Below are 12,271 nucleotides of genomic sequence, written 5' to 3' on the forward strand. Positions count from 1 at the left end.
AAGAAGGGGTGGCCATTATAGAAGACGAAAGTTTCCCCACTATGGATGAGATAGTTCCGCGTTCAAGTAGGGTCAGGTCGGACATCAAGAACCAACCTGAAGATGATGCTGAACCCATCATTTTTGAGATGGATGCGGCAGCGCTCGTTTCATTTAAGGCTAAATGGCGAATTCCAGACCATTTCGAACTTATCCCTGTTGGTAACGACGTGGTGCAGATACATCGCCCAGGGTACTGCGCATTCTATGCGTATCCGTTTGTCGTTGGCTATACGCTTCCTCTTCCTTCCCTGGTAGACGACTTATGTCGCTATTATGGCGTGTGCCTGACTCAGCTCTCTCTGTACATCTATAAGCTTTTCCTTATGCTTATCAAGTACGCGGAGCTAGCCAACCGTGGGATTTCTCTTCTTCATCTACTTCACCTCTTCGCCCCAAGTTTTCACAGTGGTACGGTGATACACCTTCGCCATCGTGGGACCAAGGGAATGGTGGTGAAGATGGATGATAAAACAAATCACGAATTTTGGGTCAATTTCTTCTACGTTAGGACGGAGTACATGGTGTCGAACCCTAACGGGTTTCCTGAGGAGTGGAACTTTGCTTGTAAGTATTTCTCCCAAATGGCTATTTTTTGTTTTGGTGATCTGATCATCCTTTCTCTTCTTTTTATGTAGCCGAGAAGGATCCTCCTTTGCTGGTCGCTGACATTCATGACTGGGTGAGCTAGATTTTGCCACATACGATTGGGATCTGCGAGTGGTCGCAATTCAATGAAAGGCTTGGGCGCAAACCTTCGGCCGGTAAGTCGTTTCATTTCGACCTTAGTGGTTTTGACATCTGTACTATCTTTTTGCTCGTTTCATTTTTACTTTGTTTTTCTTTGTCGGTAGGTCGAAGGGCTTCGAGGAGGGCGGGGGCTCCTACTCTTGCTTTTTGCCAGTCAAGTACGTCGATGGGGTCTTTACTTGCTGCTGCTGCAAGCGAGCCCGCTCAGGCTGCTATTCCTTCTCAGACCCCAGCCTCACATAGGCCTAGCCGTCAGCCTGCTGCCCCACTAATGGAGATTCTGGCTTCTTCAGTATTTCATTTGGTGGATGAATCATTGCTGGGCGAGGAGGATGAGGCTTCACTGAAAAGACAAAGGATAGAGGTTGACGGTGGAGCGATCGAGGATGAGTAGCCCGCGGGGGGTGATCCTGAGTTGACCACGGTCGAACCGAGGGGCGAAATGGGGACGGGGGCGATGCTGCTTTGAACACAGAGATCGTGCCCCTTTCAAATGTGGATATTGCTTCGGTGGAAGGATAGGAGCGACCAGAGGCAACTGTGGTCATTACAAGGAATGATCCATCGACATCGGAGTGGGTTGATATTCCTCCCTCGGCCGAAGAGAGGGCGAAGGGAGTGGTCATAAATAATTACGAATCCGGCTCCGATGTCGACCCTGAGGAAGAGAGGATATTCGACGAAGGGTTTACTCGGGTTGAGGTGAGAACGGATGGATCATCTCATTCGATTGTTATCCCTTTGGACTACCACTTCCTGGCTAATACAGCGAGCGTGGTTCCACTCTTCAAGAGCTTAAAGACACCGACTTGTCACTAGGCATATCTAGGATGGCTCTGAGGGTGAGTTTCTTTCCTCGTTACTCTTTCACTTTGTTCCCTTCTCCCTTTCTATCTTTACTTACTTTTTTCGGCTCCTTTTTTATTAGAACCTCATTTTGGAGATCGAGAGTGCCCGTCGGGAGGAGAAGAGGAAGATTGTTTTCCAGAAAATGGTTTCGATGTACGTCCGGTATCGTGACACGTACCGTGAGATGCATGCCTAGTTCAGAGCAGGCGGTAACCTCCAGTTCTTCTTTCTCTCTCCTTTCTTCTAGAGGAATTAACATTTAGGATTTACATATACAACATATACCACTGTCAAGGTGGAAGTTCTTATTATTTAGGTTAGTTAGGTATTTCCATTTCAAAAAAAAAAAAAGTAAAAAAAAATAAATTGGCTTGTGCCCCTAGGATCGGAAAGGGAAAGATTGAATCTTCAAAGACTGAGCCCCTAACTAGCAAGATCGGGGGGGGGGGGGGGTTAGTGTCCTCTTATGAAGGAATACCCAACTTTTGGGGTCAGCTTCGATCACGAAGAGAGAAGAGCGGATCATTGAAATTCTCAATTCCTATCTGCCCAAGGTAGAGAGTTCGATTTCAAACCCAGCGATTTATTGACCTACGAATCCGCACCATTAGAGATGAGTTGGACCAGAAGGACGAGGAGCTCATACAGACCATCGGCAGATGCAGTGAACTAGAGGGGGCGCTTAGGGCCAAGGATGACAAACTCGAGGTGAGCAAGGGGGTCGTGGCCGAATGTGTCGACCTTCAAGCGTAAGTGGTGACCCTGCGAGCCGAGCTTGAGCAAAGCTCGATTAGCGTTGCTGGCTTGAGTGGTGAGTTGATTGAGAAAGTGGCAGAGTTGGAAGGGATCGAGGAGGCCCAGGTAGCGGCTTTGGAGAAGGTGGCATCATTGGAGAACTCCATTTGAGTCCTCAGGTCTAAACGTGCGACTGATACAGAAACGGCCACGCTAAGAGAAGCACGGCTTGACAAGCGAACTGGTGGACTTAAGAGAGATGTCTCAAGCTTAATTGATCAAGTTGCCGCTCTTGAGGCCGAGAAGGCGCGGTTATTGGCTCGGTCGTCCTCCTCTCATACTTCTGCTTTCCCCGACGTTCCTCGGCATTTGTATGAGGAGTGGATCAACGCTGAGGCTCAGCTGGACATATATAGGAATTTGATGATGGCAAGGAAGGTTCCTGAGGCCGATTTTGAATTGCCCGTGTTAAGGCACATGATGCTAGGCTCGCTTGTGGTTATCATCCAGCTACGCCAGGGACCAGTGATGGTGAAGAGAACTTAGACGGGCTTGCATCTGATGCTTGGTATGATGAGGAGTATCCCGATGGTGGGGGCGACGATGGAGATGGCACTGCTAGACCGGGCAGTGAAGGTGGCGACGGAGAAGGCAGAGATGATGTGGTGTGATGCTTTTGTACTTGGTTTTTGCTCTTTTTTTTTTGTGGGAGTGTCTTTCTGGACCTTTGTAAGATATTTTACTTTTTGGAATGGAATGATCATGACTTTTTGATGTATGTGTTTGGGCCCCTTTACTTTTCTTTGAAGTTGTAAATTGAATTTAAGTCGGGTTGAGCATGAGTTGAATTCGAGTGATCGAATATGAATTGCAACAAGGTCGGTTGTGAATATATTTTGAGCGAGGTCGAATGTAAGTCGATTCGAGCGAGGTCGAATGTAAGTCGATTCGAGAAAGGTCAAATCTTGGTTTTAAAATTAATTCGAACGAGGTCGAATGTAAGCCAATTCGAGCGAGGTCGAATGTTGACTTTAAAATTAATTCGAAGGAAATCGAATGTAAGTCGATTCGAGCGAGGTCGAATGTAAGTCGATTCGAGCGAGGTCGAATGTTGACTTTAAAATTAATTCGAACGAGGTCGAATGTAAGTCAATTCAAGCGAGGTCAAATCCTGACTTTAAAATTAATTCGAACAAGGCCGAATGTAAATCAATTTGAGCGAGGTCAAAAGTTTGACTTTAGAATTAATTCGAACGAAGTCGAATGTAAGTCAATTCAAGCGAGGTCGAATATTTGACTTTAAAATTAATTCGAACGAGGTCGAATGTTGTTTCCTGGATTGGCGTAATGTATAAACTTGGTGGAGAAATGTGAACATGTTTTTGTGTATTTCTCTTTGTTTATACATTCATTGGAGAAGTACATGTTATTGCTATATTCATGCATACAATGGAGAAGTCCCAGTCTATCTAGTCCCTTCATTGGTGGTCAAACTGGAGAAGTAGTTGAGAGGTTGAGCGATGAACTTATACTTAACTTTGAGATGCCCTCTTCGTTGCCTCGTTAAAAACCTTCCCGAGAAAACCCAATTGGGACAAAACTCTGGTGAGGGAAAAAGAGTATGACTTGGGGGACGTCTATCCTTAAAAGTTGAAGTATTTAAGGTGGGTGACGTTCCAATTATTTGGTACTAATTTCCCCTCCATTGTTTCTAGCTGGAAAGACCCTTTGCTTATTGTCGCTTTGATTTTGTATGGGCCGTTCCAATTTGTCCCTAGCTTGCCTTCCCATGGATCCTTGCTCGCCTGTGTTTTCGCTTTAAGTAGATAGTCCCTGACTTTGAGTGGTATGACCTTGGCTTTTTTGTTGTAGTACCGCTCTGCCTATTATTTTTGTGCTACTATTCTTATGTAAGCCATGTCTCTTCGTTCTTCGGCCTCGTCAATGTCTTTCCTTCTGCTTTCATCGTTGGGTGCCCCGCTCTCATTTGAATATCTTAGATTTGGTTCTTCGACTTCGATCGGTATCACTGCATCAGTCCCATAGACTAGTGAGTATGGTATTTCTCCTATTCTTGTCTTTGTTGTGGTGCGGTATGCCCACAATACTTATGGTACCATCTCTGGCCACAGTCCCTTGGCATTTTCGAGTTTCACTTTCATGATATTCAATATCGTTTTGTTGGAGGATTCAACTTGTCTGTTGCTTGCGGGGTGATATCATGTTGAGAGTATTCTTTTGATGTGCCATTTCCCCAAGAATTCGACAACCTTCTTCCCTGTGAATTGGAGTCCATTTTCATAACTAATTTCTTTGGGGATGCCGAAGCAGCATACGATGTTCCTCCATATAAAGGCGATCACTTCTTATTCACGTATTTGGGAAAACACACCTGCTTCCACCCATTTAGAGAAATAGTCAGTTAAAATCAGAAGAAATCGTACATTACCTCGTCCCGCAGGAAGGGGGCCGATGATATCCTTCTCCATTTGATGAAGGGCCAAGGAAAAGTAACTGAGTAGAGGTGCTCGCCTGCTTGGTGGATCATGGGGGCGTATTTTTGGCATGGTTCACATTTTTTAACAAAATCAACTGCTTCCTTTTTCATTGTGGGTCAGTAGTAGCCTACTTGTATGAGACATCTAACTAGGGCTCGATTGCCAGTGTGAGGCCCGCATTGACCCTCGTGGACCTCTTCTAAGACACGTTGTGTCTGGTTTGGTCCTAGACATTTTGCTAGTGGGCCGCCATACGTCCTTTTGTATAGATTGTTGTTAATGATGCTATACCTGGCTGCTAGCATTCGAAGCATTTTGGCTTCTTTTTGTCGTTTGGGAGTATGTCTTCCTGCAGGTAGGCAACAATACGGTTGCGCTGGTCCCAAGTTAGATTAATAGCGCGTACCTCAATATGGTCGATGGTCGAGTGGAGGAAAGTGAACATATTCTCTTTTCCGATCATGCTTTTAGTGGCTGCCGCCAATTTGGCAAGGCCGTCCGCCTCGATGTTCTGCGCTCGAGGTATTTGGGCAAGTAAGTATTTGTTGAACTCGGACAGTAACTTAAAGATCTCGGCCTGATATTTTTGTAGCCTTTGTTCCTTGATTTGGGAAGTCCCTGTGAGTCGCATTGTAGTGTTGTTCGTCATGCTCCATACTTGAGTGCCAACTTTAATCCTGCAGTGACGACCTTATACTCGGCCTTATTGTTAGTCATTCAGGGCACCGTATGGACTGGCAAAATTTGTCGCCTGTTGGCACCTTAAGTATGAGTCCCAGTCCAAATCCTGACGTGTTAGAAGTGCCATTGGTGTACAGAACCCATTGGTTGTGCATTTTAGTGGAAGTACTGGCGATTTCCCTTTCAACTTCAGGCATTTTCTTTGCGCTAAAATCAGCGACAAAGTCGGTAAGTACTTGCGACTTTATCACCATTTGCGGCTGATAGGTTATGTCATGCTCGCTCAACTCTATGGCCCACTTGGCCAATCTGCCCGACAATTCAGGTTTTGTAGGATACTCCTTAGAGGAAATTTTGTGACCACCGAGATGGGGTGGCACTGGAAATAAGGTCTAAGCAGTCGTGAAGCTACGACCAAGGCCAAAGCTAGCTTCTCGAGGTAGAGGTACCTCATTTTAGCATCGACCAAAGTTTTTCTAATGTATTAGATTGGAGATTGCGTACCTTTAATTTTTCGTACCAGGAATGCACTTACTGCAATGCCGGACATGGCCAGGTATACAAGGAGACGTTCTCTGGATTTTGCCTTAGCGAACAATGGGGCGAAGATAGGTAGGCCTTTAGTTCTTTTAAGGCGTCGATCCACTCGGAATTCCATTGCAATCTGTTATCTTTTTTTAGCACGCCAAAAAAATTTTGGCACCTATCGGAGGATCGTGAGATAAATCTTGATAGGGCGGCTATTCGGCCAGTCAGCTTCTACACATGTTTCTTGCTGGTTAATTTTTCAGGGATTTCTCTTATGGCCTTGATTTGGTCGGGATTAAGCTCGATGCCTCTTTGCGACACCAAAAGGCTGAGGAATTTTCCTGAGGTTACGCCGAAGGCGCATTTCTCGGGGTTCAATTTCATGTTGTACCCGCCTGGGTATGTCGAAGGCTTCCCTCAAATGGTCGACGTGGTCTTCCTTTCTCTTTAAATTGAACAACATGTCATTGATATATACTTCCAGAGTTTTGCTGAGTTGTTCTTTGAACATTTGTTTACTAGCTTCTGGTATGTCGCCCCTGTGTTTTTTAATCCAAATGGCATAACTCTGTAACAATACGTCCCTTGGTGGGTGATGAAAGTAGTTTTTTTCTGGTCTTCCTCCTCCGTGAGGATCTGGTTGTAACCTGAATAGGCATCCAGGAAACTTAACGGCTCGTGCCCTACTGTTGCATCGATGAGCTGATCAATGTGAGGCAGTGGGAATAAGTATTTTGGGCATGCCTTGTTCAGATCTATGAAGTCTACGCATAGTCGCCATTTCCCATTTTTTTTTACCATGACCATGTTGGTGACCCATTAGGGGAATTTATACTCGCTGATAGAGCCGTTTTCAAGTAACGTTTCCACCTCTTCGCGGATGTCATCATTTATTATGGCATTGAATTTTCTTCTAATCTGTCGTACCGGGGGATAGAGTGGGTCGGCATTCAATTTGTGTGTTGCTATGTCCATCGTGATGCCTGACATATCTACATGAGAGAAGGAAAACAAGTCTGCATTGTTAGTTAGAAATTGATGGAATTTACCTGGTTCTTGTAGTTTGTGTCCGATATAGGTCTTTTTACTGTGGTCGCTCTTGTCGAGCTAGACGGGGTCGAGGTCTTCCACAGTTGATCCAGTAGCTTCTGCAACATTGGGTTCTTTGATGACGTCTTTCCCTTTGTTGACATTCAACCTTGAATTCATTAATTGCTATGTTTCTGTGCCTTTCCCTTTAACTATTGACTATAGGTGCAGTCTTGGGCAATGCGGTAGCATTCTTAGGCTGTGCACTGCTCGCCGAGGAAGATGAATACTCCCCATAGGGTGGGAAACTTGACGACCTGATATAAGCTGGATGGGATGGCCTTCATAGCGTGTATCCATGAAAAAGAAATTTTTGTGCTTGTTTTCTGACCCATACAAAAGTAATGTTAATAATAATTTATTAGTGTAATATAGTTAGATAAGCTCTTACTTAATATTTTACAAGTGATAAAAGGATAAGCAAGATAAGGTGTAGGTGTGATGGTAATGCATATGAGTAGGACGGAAATAGGGAGTATATTGTAATTGTTGAGGGGCGTAACACGTTCGGGTTTGATACATCGTATGTATGCTCTGCTGGCTAGGTCACGTTAGTTAACCTCTGTTCTCTTGGTGCCACATATTTGACTATCAAAAGATACCTGAAAGAATTAGTTGGGTCGACCCTACAAGACCTTTTTGTATATTTAGAAACTTTAGGGGCTTACTTAAAATTTTTAAGTCTGTGGACGTAGAAAGGTTTGAATTGATCACATGGCTACTGGAAGGAGTTGATTTCCGTTCGACGTCTGTTATGAAATCTTGATTTTTCTTCCGGGATAAATTGTAAAAGCATAAAACTTATAAATAATTATTTGTTTTGCCTACTTCTTAAACCTGCCTGAAATCTGGGACCAATTTAATGGACAACTAACTCATTCAATTATTCCGTGTCAATATAAGTATAAGAAGAAAAAAAGATGTGATATAGTTATTGATTGATAATATGCCATGTTAATGTGGGCTTAGGGATTTTACTTTGGTTAGTGGGCTGAATTGTGGTGCCTTCCCTAATGAAGATTAGTTGAAGCCGGTCCATAAAAAGGAGAAAACTGCTATATTAAAGTTGGATGTCACGACCCAAAATCCCACTAGGATCGTGATGACATTTAATCTAATATGCTAGGTACGCGAACATATTTGTACAACCAAAGTAAAATAAAATAAGGCATAATCAGGGGTCATGATATATATAAAGTATGAATAAGTCTATCATCAACAGCTAAATCTAAAAAATACTGCATCAATCTCCCAATATTCAATAGTACGAAGTTATAGTATACTAAATAGAGTACGACTGCATCTCGAATATAGAAATACTATATGAAATAAGAAAATAGTAGGATAGATATGACAAGAACTCCATAAGTTGCGGATCCAACATGTAAGTTCACCAAGAAGTCTCCAAAGCCAAGCTACTAAGCACCCTCCTAGACGCTTCTGGGACCCACATTAGAAACTATACAAAAATCAGCAAAAGTATAGTATGAGTACAAAATTAACGTGTAGTTGGTAAGTATCAAGTCTTACTCGATGAACTAGTAGCTAGATTTTGATAGACAGAGGATACTCACTTTTTCTATCATGTTCAATTCATATAAACACAAAGAATAGAGAGACAACAAATGAACCACAAATATGCACCCAGTCAAGAATCAAACACTAAATATGCTTTTCATATAAAATGATCAAGAGCATAAATAAGGCACCAAATCTGTATATAAGAGTGGTAAATGCATGTTTGTAGCATGCCCTTACATGAGTCTAGAATCTCTATGCATGATAAAGACTCATACTTTACCTCAACTGACACCTCTCAGGTGCCCAACATCTCTCCAAAGTACAATAATGCTACGTACATACGGTCCAACATAACAGGTGTAATTACATGACTTCAGAGGGATATATCTAATTCATTTGCTCGAACATCATAGCTCCATAATCAATCATCAATATAGTAGAAATCAGTCATCAAGCTGCACCGAATGTACCATCGTGCCAAAATCACAATAACCATACAAAATGACCTATCATACAAACCTCAGTCCATAGAAAAGTATCATATGCAGGGATATATGCATGTGAACAAGAGGTAAGTATGTATGTATGCGGCAAAATCAAAAGACTTGATTTCTCGCTATCAAGTCATTTCGGAAGCATGTCTTGGGACCCCAAGGATGGGAGGCCAAGACCGAGTTCCCAATCTCGGGGCTTGTCGAAGCTCGACTAAAAAAAACGGAGATCGAAGCTAGGACAAAGGGGGGAGCTCCCAAGGTACACGGCTAAGCCTGACAGGGCCAGCCTATCCAGAGCCTATGCTGAGGCATCACGTCAAGCCATCCCATCTCTATACTTTGTAATTAATCTCCACATACTTGTAGCCGAGTCCCCCCTCCTATATAAAGGGGACTTGCCCTACCTTGTAAGGGACTTATGTTGCTCCATTTCTTTACAAGTGCAATAATATCTCTCTCTCTCTCTTTTCTTTCTAGCCGAGTCCCCCCTCCTATATAAAGGGGACTTGCCCTACCTTTTAAGGGACTTATGTTGCTCCATTTCTTTACAAGTGCAATAATATCTCTCTCTCTCTTTTCTTTCTAGCTTGCTCGTTCTCACTGGCCCGAGGCCGCTTTAATATCTATCGTCCTCTTACTTGTTCTTCACCATATTGCTCAATATTGGTCGTAAAGAGCCTTGCTTAATCGTATCCTCAATTGTTATCCCATTCCCGGCTGACCCCAACAGCTCGAGCTCGACTCGAATCACGACCCCGAGGTCCCCATCGACCAGCTTCGCATCCGGGCAACATGCCCCTTCAGTTTGATTATTGCCCCATTTTAACGTGCATTTCATCTTCGAACTCCATATTGTTAGCATCAACCGCCTAACAACTAGCTCGGGAATAGATCACGTATTTTTAGAATCCCATTTACAAATTTAATTGTTGTTACCATTTTCACGGTAAACAGTTTGGCGCCTACCGTGGGGCTAAAAATAATAGTAATTATTTTCTTGCTGGTTTCATTGCACAAATACACATTATTTTTCACACTTTTTCTTGTCCAAGATCCTTTGATTTCATGTTAAAATGTCCGGCTCGGTAAGCAAAGTCGAGAACGACTACCCCAAAAATCACGACGGAAACGGTGTGGCTGTTCCAGCAGCTGGCACGATACCGCAAGACCCCGATAACGCATCTGGATCGATTCAAGCGGACGCGGGCTTGTAAGGAGCGCAACAGGTCGACGAAGCCTCGTGCACCGATGGTAGCGTACAACATATCGACCAACAGGAAGCTCAAAAAACCCTGGACCGGGAAGAACAGGAAGTTAGTCTTCATGTTATTTTTGAAATGTTGCAGGCACAGCAGTTGGCTATCGCTCAGCTATAAAGTCACCCGGAGACTCCTGGCGCAGTAGCGCTGGAAACATCTCCCTACGCCGAGTGAGTGTCACACCTCCTTTTTACCTACGCCCCCGGGAAGGGTATAAAGGAGTTTTCCCAATTAAAGGACAATCGAAATGGGATTTATTTATTTAAAGATTCAGAGTCACCACTTGGGAGATTTATGGTGTCCCAAGTCACTGGTTTAATCCCGAATCGAGGAAAAGTTTGACTCTATTTAACAGTCAGCGAACCAGAAATCCGAGTAAGGAATTCTGTTAACTCGGGAGAAGGTGTTAGGCATTTCCGAGTTTCGTGGTTCTAGCACGGTCGCTCAACTGTTATATTCGGCTTAATTATCTGATTTTAATACAAGTTTTAAACCTATATGCAAATTCTGACTTTTTAACCACTTTTATTCATTTTTTTCAGAGAAAATTACAATGCTATTAAAACACATCTCGAACCACGTCACATAAATGCACCCGTGGCTTTTGACATATTTTAACATCGTTGAGATTTGGATTTGGGTCACATAAATGCGCACCTGAGTTTAAGAAGGTAATATTATTAAACTGACGCGCCTAAAGAAATTACGAATTTGTACCTTTGCGAGGGCCATGGAAACTAAATGGCACGCCTCGATATAATTATAAGAGTCATACTTAATTAAGAGGGCCCAAGATGTCGGATCTGTTCTACATATATATTAACAGTATATGATTGTGAAAACGGGACAGGTGCAATTTCAGTGCATAGGCTCCAAGATTTCTTCCCTTTTTAAATTAAACCCATAGCCAATATAAAGCCCAATCCCTGAATTTGCTCCCAGGAAACTTCTTGCTTTCCTAGTGTCTTGGGTTGGCACAATGGCAGAAAAAAACAAACTGCCTATGCCATGAATTCAAAGCTCACTAACTAATTACCATTTTAATAAGGAAGATTTGAAGGAAACAATAACATTTAAATCTCATAGTATGCTAGATCTCAGCTAGAGAGTTCAACATGATAACCGAATCAAACACAAAAGTGTAACTCAAATCAAGAAAAGGTTAAACATTGAGAACGATCGTCTTCACAACTAAGAAATTTCTTTGCATCAAAATGTTGGCAGCATACATCAACTAGATTTCACTTAAATCATGCAACTCATGAAACTTCATAGTAAACAAGAACCAACAACTTCATGACCACTGAATTCATAATAAAGCATAAACTAAAACATTGCCATACTCAAACTTCGTCGCTACAGCTCTGACTGGCTATCTAAATTCTCACCCAATTTGAAGTTTTAACAAAGGGAAAGATGTCCCAAAACTAAACCGTGGAGACAAGAAAGTTCCTATGAATCAACTTAGAGACTCAACCAAACTGGCTGCTGAAGATAGATCTAATCACATACTAAGGAGGGGCCTGCCATTAAACAACAGTAGCTATGAAACAGTTTAAAAGAACATCAGATGATCAAAGACCAATCAGTTTGTAGGGAACCTGATCCCAGCTCAAAACACTTCAATTTACACTAGCAAGCCTTCATTTCAATACAACGAAACCGGCAGAACACCACAGAATATTGTGAAATCAGCAAAAAAAACTGGTCACAAAAACTTTAACACTGCTGAATCCTCAAACAGAACACCATGGCTAACAGCAAAGAATTTTTGAACAAGAGCAGGAAACAGAGCTACCTAGACAGTGCAAAACAGGGCAGGCCAAAA

Source organism: Nicotiana sylvestris, chromosome 3, assembly GCF_000393655.2.
Source record: "Nicotiana sylvestris chromosome 3, ASM39365v2, whole genome shotgun sequence".
Lineage (NCBI taxonomy): Eukaryota > Viridiplantae > Streptophyta > Magnoliopsida > Solanales > Solanaceae > Nicotiana > Nicotiana sylvestris.